Consider the following 11,653-nt stretch of genomic DNA (forward strand, 5'->3'; position numbering starts at 1 on the left):
CACATTCCTAGAGCCCATGCTCCACAACAAGAGAAGCAACCTCAATGAGAAGCCCATGCACCACAATGAAGAATAGACCCTGCTGACCAAAACTAGAGAAAGCCTGCATGCAGCAACAAAAACCCAATGCGGCCAAAAATAAATAACAAAACAAAACAAAACAAAACAAAATTCAAACACCAACTTTTGGTTAAATAAATAAATAAATAAATAAATAAATAAATAAGCCAGACAGAAAAGAACAAGTACTGTATGAGTCCTCTTATATCAAAAGTCCCCAAAGAGGCAAAATTAATATGTACTGTTAGAAGTCAGTCAAATGGCTACCTTTGCATGGAGAGTGGGGGCAGCTACTGGGGCACCAAATACTCTTCTGTGATGCTTGTTATTGTTCTTTTCTTGATCTGAGGGCTAGTTACACAGATGCATTCACTTTGCATAAATTGTTCAGACTGTTCACTCCTGATTTGTGTACTTCTCTATATTCATATTATACTTCAAAAATATTTATTAAAAATAGTTCTAGGGCTTCCCTCATGGCACAGTGGTTGAGAGACCGCCTGCTGATGCAGGGGACATGGGTTTGTGCTCTGGTCTGGGAAGGTCCCACATGCCGTGGAGTGGCTGGGCCCATGAGCCATGGCTGCTGAGGCTGTGCGTACAGAGCCTGTGCTCCACAACAGGAGAGGGCACAACAGCTAGAGGCCCGCGTACCACAAAAAAAACAAAAAAAAACAAAAAAAAAACTTCTAGTATTCCAAGCAGGTGGGTCAAGTTAGAGACTGATCCTTATTGAATCCTGTAATTATATGCTGTGCTTCTATATGGATAAGCTAGCCAGCCCAACTCTTCTGAGTGAAGAATGAATCAAGGGCCACAGGATCGCTACAATATCTTCAAGTTGAGGAGAAAATCTATCAACCAAAAAAGTTAGAGTCCCAACTGAGACTGCTTCTTCACTTAATTGGGAAACTGTGTGACATAAGGTTTATGTCACAGGACCTAAGAACTGAAGGGCTAGGTATGGGCCAGTTTGGAGACTATAATATGTATACATATTCTTTGGTTTTACAATGTGAAATTGTTATGTATTAGATAATAAATCTCACCTGAGGGACTCAGTACTATAGGGGAAATGGAAAATGAAAAACTATGATAATAACAACAATTATATAAATTTATAGAGTGGGGTAATGTCAGTGAAAATGGCAGAGTAAAGAACTTTGAAAATCCGTACTTCCATAAGCAATAAAAAAGCTGACAAAAACACTTAGAATCATTTTCTTTTTTTAATCTCTGGAAAACAACCAAAGGCTTGCAGCAATCTGAACTGTCTGGTAGTTCCCTGGAAAACTGGCATGAAAGGCTTGTCTGATTCAGAACTTGCCCAGTGCTAAAGCCACCACCTAGGGAGTATTTGCTGAAAATATTTACAGGCAAATGTTTTAGCTGCTGCTGCTGCTGGCAATAGAAAAAAGTTGAGACAAGCATTAGAGTAATAAAAAAGCTCATGGGGAAAAGCTATGGAATGAGATGGCCATAAGGACTTTGAAAAACTCTGACATATTCCTGGGAACCTGGAAGACCACGTGTATATGTAGGGCTGTGCACATACTCAGGAAAGTCCTGAGACTCTCACCTCTTGCTGACCTTGAGTCTCTGTGCAAATGGAAAGTGAAGGCTAAGGCATAGCTCTAACTCCCTGGCTATGTGTCAAAGGAGTGCCCCAAATATACACAGAACCCTCCTGAGAAAGACTGAGTGTTTTTTGGTTTCAGAGGAATTCTCTGTTCAATCATTCATTGACCACTAAGGTAATGGACAGAGAATTCAATGGCTCACTTAAAGAGGAGTACAGACTTCATAGAATTAATTTAGAAAAGACACTAAACAAACAACTACAAGTATAGTAAGCAGTACCAACCAAAAAACTGGGAGGTGTGATCTGATTTCCAGAGTTGTACATTATAATATTCAAAATACCTAGTTTTCAAAAAATATTACAGAAATGCAAAAAAAAAAAAGTGTGAATCATACACACACACCTACAAAAACAAAACAAAACAAAACAAAACAATGAATAGAAATTGCCCCTGAGGAGAGCTTAGATATGGAAATTTCTAGACAAGGACTTTAAATCAGCTATTTTAAATATACTCAAATTATAAAAGCAAACCATCTTTAAAGAACTAAAGAAATAGACAAGAACAATATCAACCAAATAGAGTATCTTAACAAAAAGATAGAAATTATTTTTAAAATATAAATTACAGAGTTGAAAATACAATAACTGAAATGAAAATGAAACATTTATTTTAGTAAATTTAGTGGTTCAACAGCACTTGCAAGCAAGCAGAAGAAAGAGTTGGTGAACTTGAAGATACATCAGTTGAGATTATCAAGTCTGAGGAATAAAACGTCAAAAATGAATAAAAATGAACAAAGCCTCAAAACCTATGGAACATCATCATATGTACCAACTATGTGTAATGAAAGTCACAGAAGGAGAAGGGGGAGAAAAAGAAGTAGAAAGAATGTTTGAAGAAATAATGGCCCAAACTTCCCAAACATTAATCTATACATACAAGAAGTTCAATAAACTCCAAGTTGGGGTAAACTCAAAGAGATCCACACCCAGGCACAACATAATCAATGTACCAAAAGCCAAACCAGAATCTTCAACTCAGCAAGAGAAAAGTGATTAATCACAGACAGGGTATCCTTAATAAGTTTAACAGCTCATTTCTCATCAGGAAGGATAGGGCTAGAAGGCATTGTGAAGACATATTCAAATCACTGAATGAAAAAATATATATCAACAAAGAATTATGTATCTGGCTAAGCTATCCTTCAAAAATGAAGGATAAGTTCTGACATACCAGATAAACAAACACTGAGAGAATGTTAAGATAGTAGGAAGTCCATAGAAGAAATTCTATAGAGAGTTCTTCAAGGTAAGGTGAATGGACAGTAAAGAGTAACTCACATCCACACAAATACATAAGAATACTAGTGAAGGTAGCTATATGGATAAATATCGAATATGGTGTGAACTCATTCTTTTTTATTGTAGCTCCTTTTCCCTATATGATTCAAAAGATAGTTACATAACTCAATAATTATAAATCCATGTTGATGGGCACATAATGTAAAATGATATAATTTAAAATATAACACCACCATTAAAATGTGAGGGAAATGGAGCTATGTAGGAAAAAAAATTTGTGTACTATTGAAGTGAAGTTAGTATTAATCTGAAATACATTAAGATAATAGTTGTAACCCCCAGGGCAACAACCAAGAAGATCACTAAAAAGTATATAGTAAATGAAATGGCAAGAGAATTAAAATGGTATACTAGCAAATTTAAGTTTAAAATTAACAAAAAATAAGGCAGTGTATTTGAGGAACAAAAGATACATGGCATGTAGAAAACAAATAGCAAAAGGGAAGAAATAAATCCTTTCTTACATCAATGTAAACGAAGTAAACTTTCCAATTAAAAGGTAAAGATGAAAGAATGGATTAAAAAACAGGATCCAACAATATGCTATTTTTTTTTTTTTTTTTTTTCTCTCTGTAATTCTTTATTAAAAATACTGCTGTACACATAGAGACTGAAAACAGGATTAAAGATGAATAACCCATATTGGGATCATGACATTAGAACTTAACATACTGGTGCTTTTCAGGGAAGTTGTTGACATCCAAATTACAGAACCAAGGTCAAAAGCAAAATACAAAGGTACCCTCAAAAATATTTACAATGAAGTAAATACATTAACAGATTTTAAAATAGGTAACAAAAAATTGAAATGACCAATGTTACATGATTTCAAGGGTTGTCCTTTCTGTGCTTGTATCTGTCATAACAGGAAGGTGTGGAAGTTTATATCCTTAATTTGAGTACTTTCAGATATTAAAATCTTCCTATGAATTAAAAAGACTAACTTTTAGACAACCTGTTAAATGGAATTACCCTATGGAAAAGAGGGCTCCCCCAAAAAACACCTAAGCAGAACTAAGAGTTCTATTGAAAACCATTCCCAATAAAAACTAAATGAAAAATAAATATAAAACAAAGCTTAAAAAAAATAACGTATTACCTGACACCAACTGTTTTCTGGCTGACAATATTTACTCATGAAAACATATCAGCTGTCTACCTTTTTATTCAAACCAAGTCCTGAGGTTACTAGGGGCTGAAGCAAGCTAGCATTTATGATGCAAACACTCTTGGGTTTGTGATTTGAACGGGCCTCGCAGAGGGAAGTTTGCTGGTCTACAAAGAATGAGAAAATCAAGCCCTATTTTACCCCTGCCCTTCCTTAGCTTTTGCAAAACATTGGTCCACAAATTAAATTTTCAAAAAGTTCCCAGACCCCGAAACTAAAATAGATGATCCCCTTTCATTTTCAAAGAAAACAATATTGGAAAAAATCTCCAGCCCGCTTATAAATTAAGCATTTCATATTTCTTCTAGAATACAAGTAGTTCTTTTTTGTACAAAAGAATTACAATATGATTTGTCAAAAAACATATAAAAAGACAGCTGCTCTTTGTCAAATACATGAGCTAATAATGATAAAAGACTTTTGCATGTTAATGTCTCCAAGTTCCTGTTCCTTTTACATAAAAAAAGAACATTATGGTGGCAAATGTTAATTATCCTTTGAATATTGAGCATTATGTTCTTTTAAAATCCATCCTGATCAAATGCAGTAACTGATTTTCTTTTTAACTCAACAACTGATGCTACCAAACGTGGACTCAAACACACTTGTTAAAACATGTAAAGCGTGTCTCTAGTCTTCAGAGATTTTGGGTGAAGAGGTGCTTTTTCTTGATGCAAATCTCAAGGCAGAGAAAATCATTTTAAAGCTTATAAAAAGTGGACAGAGAAATATTAAAAACTTCTCTGAAAACTACAAATATGTATAGTTATTAAAATTGAAGACTGTAACATCAGTTGCAAGTGCTTGGAAGTCTTTCCTGACCTTTTGAGTTTCCACATTTTCTTCATAGTTGCATGATGAGCACCCAGTGCTAGCAAAACATTCAGTGCTGGGAAAGGAGATAGAGCCTTCATTACTGTTTTTTATGAAAGAAAATTCCTATGTATTTGGCAGTCTTCAGTATCAAAGTATAGGTATTTCATTAACTAGAAATTCCATGAATACCCAAGTTTGGCGACAACTGCACGTCCAAATGTTAAGAAAGTTAAGAGGAGGAAAATTCCAGACTTTTGAGACTGACTTATTCAGGAATATCCCACATAGTTATTATCAAAAGCACTATTACTTTGGGCTAAGCAGTGACTGCAAAGGCACAGCAGATTGTTTTCCCTCCAGATTCAGGCTGTAAAACTTCAGAAAGCTCCTGATGCCAGACCACCGCTGTGTTTAGTTCATCTTCTGAACAGTGTCTCTGTATCTGTATCCAGTGTAAAGTACCATAATAAAGCATTTGCAGCTGCAATCAGTTCTTGAAAAGTATTTTCAAAGCATCGCTTTAAGTCACTGTAAGTCACCACAAGTACACTCTTCTCATCTCTGGAAATGAGGCTTATTTTTTCTGGCACACCAGCATCTAACTTGTTAAGACAAGAAATGATATGACTGAGGTCAATCCAAGGAGAGCCCGCTTCTGTCACCTGATGAAAAAGATGATCCCTAAAGAGTTTCAACAGATAACGGTCTCCAGTCTCCGACCAGGTAGGATCCTTCTGAAACTCCGGCCTCTCATTGATTGTTCCCAATTTTGCTAGAAGCCTAAACAGTCTTCCATTTTGAACCTTTGCAAGGTCTTCCTCTATGACATCATTTCTCATTTGAGCAGCATCCAATTGAGTATAAAATCGAGCACCAATCATGGGCATGATGTCATTTACACTTCGCATCCTGTTTTGGTCAGTCAACAAATATAAAATCAGATTCTTCAGATCAGAGGAGTAGTTGATTGTCACCAGTTCCATGGCTTTCTGTAAATTCTCTCGCTGAATTCCTGCCAAAGAGTTGCAAGCCAAAGCCAACACAACTTTTCCTAATGATATCAGATCTGCTTGCTGGTATTGAGCCATTAATGCCAATGGATTATTATTCTGACTGTTATCAAATGTTAAAACATCAAAAACGCCAACACAATTTACTCGCAACCTTGTTTTGCCAGTTATCAGAATCTTTGTTGGGTCCATAACTCGACATGCCAAACCTGCTGTATGAATGGTACGCAATGCAGAACTCAGTTGGACGATATATGCCCAAATAAGAGATTCTGGCAATAATCCAGCATGCTGTCTGGGCAATGGTCCATCGTGTTGACCTGGCATATCTGCTTGATCAATCTGAGCCATTGTTATTAAATGTCTGTTAATCAGCTCCTGTCGGAGTTCATCAGCCATGAAGAAGGAAGGTGCATTTGCTTTTGGTTGCATATAAGCAACATGAGGTGCAGTTGGAGGATAAATATGGTAGTTTGGAAAAACCTCAATTATTTGACCTTCAGTTCGGCAAGCTGTTCTGTGATAACTTTTGAAAGATCTCATTCCAGTCAAAGGTGCTGGAGTTGAGTCTGTATAGAAGTAAGTCGTCCCACCGACAGTTTCCTTTTGGATCACCTGACCAGAAGATGGAGTCTGAGAAACAGGATTATTAACAGGTGTAGAGGCACTAGAAGGCACCAAGTAATTTGCTGGATTTGGAGTGTGACTTCTTCTTCTGGGAGCAGGAGAAGTATGTGGCGTGATCTTGGGGGAGTGAAGAGGGGAAGATCCAGCAGACAATGACATTCCATGGCCTGCATATGGCTTGGCACTGTCATTTAGAAGGCTTGGGGAGCTGCTACTATTAGTCATTCTCTGCATCAAGGGATATTTTGTTTCTACAGGACTTCCAAATCCATTAACTCCAATAAAGCTGGTGCTGAAATATGAATCTGTGAGGCTGGTATCAGTTAAAGCACCTCCATCTATTCCAGGAATTGCCAGCCGCGGTCCGTCGAGGACCCCGCTGCCGCTTCCTCCACCGGCCGCGGCTCCTGCCACCGGGCCCCCAAGGTCCGGCTTTTTGGGCCCCGGGGGCGGCCCGGCTCCCCCGCCCGGTACCGCTCCGGGCGGAAAGCCGGCCACGGGCGCGCCCGCCAGAGCCAGGGGGACGCTGTTGCTATGGAGGCCGAGGCCCGGGGCAGCTCCGGCGGCCGGGTCCTCATGCAGGAACTGACACTCCTCCCCGTAGAAGCAAGTCTTATCCTTGGCGTAGTAGCGGCAGTACTTCAGCTTCACTCCCGCCGCCGCCCCGCCGGGGACACCCCCGACCCCAGGCGGGGCCACCACCGCCACTGCCGCCGCCAGCGAGGAGGAGGAAGAGGAGGCGGCGGCCGAGGCGGGCGGGAGGCCGCCGCCACTGTTCATGGCAACGCTGCAGCCTCGTCTTCCGCTGCCGCCCGAGGAGCCGCCGCCGCCACCATAGACCGGGGAGGGAAAGAAGACGCTGCCGGTGCCGGAGAAAAGCCTGGGCGGGTGGGTCTGTCCCGCTGCGGGAGCCGGAGCCGCCCGGGGAGGGGGGGGAGGGGAGGGAGGAGAGGGTAGGAACAATATGCTATCTTGAAGAGACACAAATATTTGAGAGTAAAGGATAGAAAAAGATATACTGTGCAAATAGAAACTAAAATGGAACTGAAGTGTCTATGATGATATCAAACAAAATAGACTTTAAAACAAAAGTTGTCACTAGAGACAAAGAGGTATATTGTATTTTATATACCAATACATCAAGATATGAGTTATAACACATATACACAATAAAGATATGAGTTATAACACATATACACAATAAAGCTCCAAAATATATGAAGAAAAACTGACAGAATTGAAAAGAGGAATAGACAATTCAATAATAATCATTGAAGATTTCAATACCCTACTTCCAATAATGAAACTAGAAAGAAAGTCAGCAAGGAAAAAGAAGATTTGAGCCATACTATAAACCAAGTAGAGCTAACAGAAATCTATGCAACACTCTACCCAACAGCAGCTAAATACACATTCTTCTCAAGTGAATATGGAACATTCCACAGGATAGACCATATTTTAAGCTTACATCTTAATAAATTTAAAATGATTGAAATCATGCAAAGTATGTTCTCTGAGTACAACAAAATGAAATTTGAAATCAATAACAAATACATTTGAAAAATTCACAAAATATGGAAATTAAACAGCACATTCCTAAATAAGCAATGAGTTAAAGAAGAGAGATTACAATGGAAATTAGGAAGTGTTTTTTGATGAATATATCAAAACACAACATACCAAGACATATAGAATGTGGTGAAAGCTGTGCTCAGAGAGAAATATACAGCTGCAAATGCCTCAAAATGAAAAAAAAAAAAAAAAAGGAAGATCTCAGATAAAATTCTAACCCTTCCTCTCAAGGAGAAAAGAAGAACCAGTTTAACCCAAAAGAAGCAGAAGAAAGGAATTATTAAAGATTACAGTGGAAAGAAATGATCAGAAAACAATAGAGGAAACCAACAAAACCAAAAGTTGATTCTTTAAGAAAAGCAACAAAATTGACAAACTTTTAGCTAGTCTGATCAAGAAAAAAACTCAGATTAATAAAATCTCGGATGAAATAGAGGACATTAATAACAACCTTTCAGAAATAAAAGGGATTCAAAGGAAGTGCTATAAACAAAGTGTATGTATGTATCCAAACAACAAATTGGACAGCATAGGTGAAATAAGCTTCTAGAACAACAGAAGTGATCAAAAGTGACAAGAAAAATCAAGAATCTAAATACATCTGTAACAAATAAAGAGATTGAGTTTTTAATTAGAAAAAATTCCAACAAAGAAAGCCAGGACACAAATGGCTTTGTTCTTGGAGGGACAGCTGTCTTGAAATAGCATCTTAGTTCCCTGCCCAGGGATTGAACCTAGATGCTAGTCCACCCGAGGCTAGAGGCTAGAAGCAAAGTTCCCTGTCTCTTGCCCCCTTTGAAAGCAAGAATATTTCACAGAGGTAAAAACTGCAAAAACAGGTACAGAGTTTATTATTAGAGACACAGCACAATGTATGGGAGAGCACACAGAGAAACAGTTTATTTATTTAAGTCAGAGGCAAGGCAGAAATATACACCTGGGGAGGAGTGTGGGCATCCTGAATGACAAGCACACTAAAGAGGTGATTTAAATCACTTATGCAGGACATTCCTTCCAGGTTTTTATTTACATTTGGCCAATTATCTTTTTAAAAAATCAATTAATTAATTATTTGGGGGGGGCTGTGTTTGGTCTCCTTTGCTGAGCATGCACTTTCTCTAGTTGCAGTGATGAGGACTACTCTTCATTGCGGTGTGCAGGCTTCTCATTGTGGTGGCTTCTCTTGTTGTGGAGCATGGGCTCTAGGTGCACAGACTTCAGTAGTTGTGGCTTGTGGCTCTAGTGCACAGGGTCAGTAGTTGTGGCTCACGGGCTTAGTTGCTCTGCGGCATGTGGGATCTTCTTGGACCAGGGCTCCAACCTGTGTCCCCTGCAGTGGCAGACAGATTCTTAACCACTGTGCTACCAGAGAAGTCCTTGGCCAATTATCTTGTTTCTTTTTTCACAGATGACCTGCCCTAGGGCCCTCCCCAGCATGCACGTGCAACTTTTTGCTAAGATGGATTCCACCTATCATGGTGTGGTGCCCCCTCCTTTTTGACCCCCAAGGAGTCTTTCTGTGTCTGTGTAGTCGTGGAAGTTTCCTTGACCTCAGGAGTGGTCATCTTATCTCTTTATTCCAGTAGAGCTCAGCTTCTGCTTTGCCCTTGGAGCGTCTGGGGGAAAACAAAGCTCCAATTTTACTCCACTTGACAAACACCAGTTGTCCAGCCCAGGGGCTCATCTACCTCCTACGTCAGCTTTACTGGTAAATTCCACCAAATGTTTAGAAGAGAGTGAACAACAGTGCTTTTCAAACTCTTCTAAAATGTGGAAGAGGAGGAAATACTTCCTTATTCATTCTAGAGACCAGCATTATCTTGATACTAAAGTCAGACCAAGATATTACAAGACATATAAACTGCTGACTTGTACCCTTTATAAATACAGATGCAAGAATCCTCAGCAAACAGTAGAAACTATATTTGACAGCATATGTAAAGGATTCTACACCATGTCCAGCTTGGATTTTTCCTAGGAATGCAAAGTTTGTTCATTATATACAAATCAATCAACATAATACAACATACTAATAAGGGACAAAAACTACATGATCATCTCAATTTAAGCAGAGAAAAAATTGGCAAAACCTGATACCATTTAATAATTTAAATATTCAGTCAACTAGGAGAGGGGAACTTCTTCAATCTGATAAAAGGCATCTATGAAAAACTCACAGCTATATCATACCTGATGGTCAAAGACTGAAAGCTTTCTTAACGAGATCAGGAATAAGGATTTCCACTCTCACCCAGTTTATTTAACATTGTGCTGAAGGTTATATCCATGGAAATTAGACATGAAAAATGCATCCATATTGGAAAGGGAGAATAAAACACTCTATTTCAGATGACATGGTCTTATATATAGAAAACCCTGAAGAATACACAGACACACACACACACACACACACACACACACACACACATACAACCACCAGAGCTAATGAATGAGTTTAACAAAGTTTCAGGATGCAAGATCAATATACAAAAAAATCAGTTGCAGCCCTCTACACTAGCAGTGAATAACCTGCAAATGAAATAAGAAAATAATTTCATTTGCAATAGCATCAAAAGGCATACAATACTTAGGAATAAATTTAACCAAAGTACAAAACTTGTACATTGAAAACTATAAGGCACTGTGAAAGAAATTAAATACCTAAGTAAATGGAAAGGTATCTTGTATTCATGGAAGACTTAATATTGTTAACATGGCGATATTCCCCCAACTGATCTATAGATATAGTTCCTATCATAATTCTTGCTGCCTTGAAGTGGACAAGATAATCCTAAATAGAGAAATACAAAAGACTCTGAATTGATATAATTTTGAATAAGAAGAACAAAGTTTGAGGACTGACATTTTCTGACTTCAAAACTTACTACAAAGATACAGTGATTAAGAAAATGTGGTAGTGGCAGAAGAATAGATACAAAGATCAGTGTAATAGAATTGAGAGTCCAGAAATCAACCCATATATCTATGGTCATTTCATTTTTCAACAATGGTGGCAAGATTATTTAAGCAGGAAAGAATAGCCAAAAGTGGAAACAGCCCAAATGTCCATCAACTGATGAATAGGTGAACAGCATGGTATATCCATACAATAGAATATTATTGTCATAAAAGGGAGTGAAATATTGATTCATGATACAACATAGGTGGTCCTTAAAAACTTTATGATAAGAAAATGAAGCCAGACAAATGGCCATATATTGTATGATTCCATTTATATGAAATGACCACATAGGTAAATCCATAGGAACAGAAAGTAGATTATTGGTTGCCAGGGGATGAAGAGTGTGGTGAGTGACTTGTAACATTACAGGGTTTCTTCCTGGGGTAATGGAAATATTTTGGAAATAGATTATGGTGATGGTTGCACAACATTGTGAATATCCTAAAAATCTCTGCATGGTACACTTTACAGTGATGAATTTTATGTTAATT

General features: G+C 38.2%; 1 pseudogene; it reads right to left on the reverse strand.

The window, feature by feature from the left end:
* Window positions 1–5,407: 5,407 nt before the first annotated feature.
* Window positions 5,408–7,408, reverse strand: LOC103087644 (PAB-dependent poly(A)-specific ribonuclease subunit 3 pseudogene; annotated as a pseudogene).
* Window positions 7,409–11,653: the final 4,245 nt, after the last annotated feature.

This window comes from Lipotes vexillifer, unplaced genomic scaffold (assembly GCF_000442215.2).
Source record: "Lipotes vexillifer unplaced genomic scaffold, Lipotes_vexillifer_v1.1 scaffold3, whole genome shotgun sequence".
Taxonomy (NCBI): Eukaryota; Metazoa; Chordata; class Mammalia; order Artiodactyla; family Lipotidae; genus Lipotes; species Lipotes vexillifer.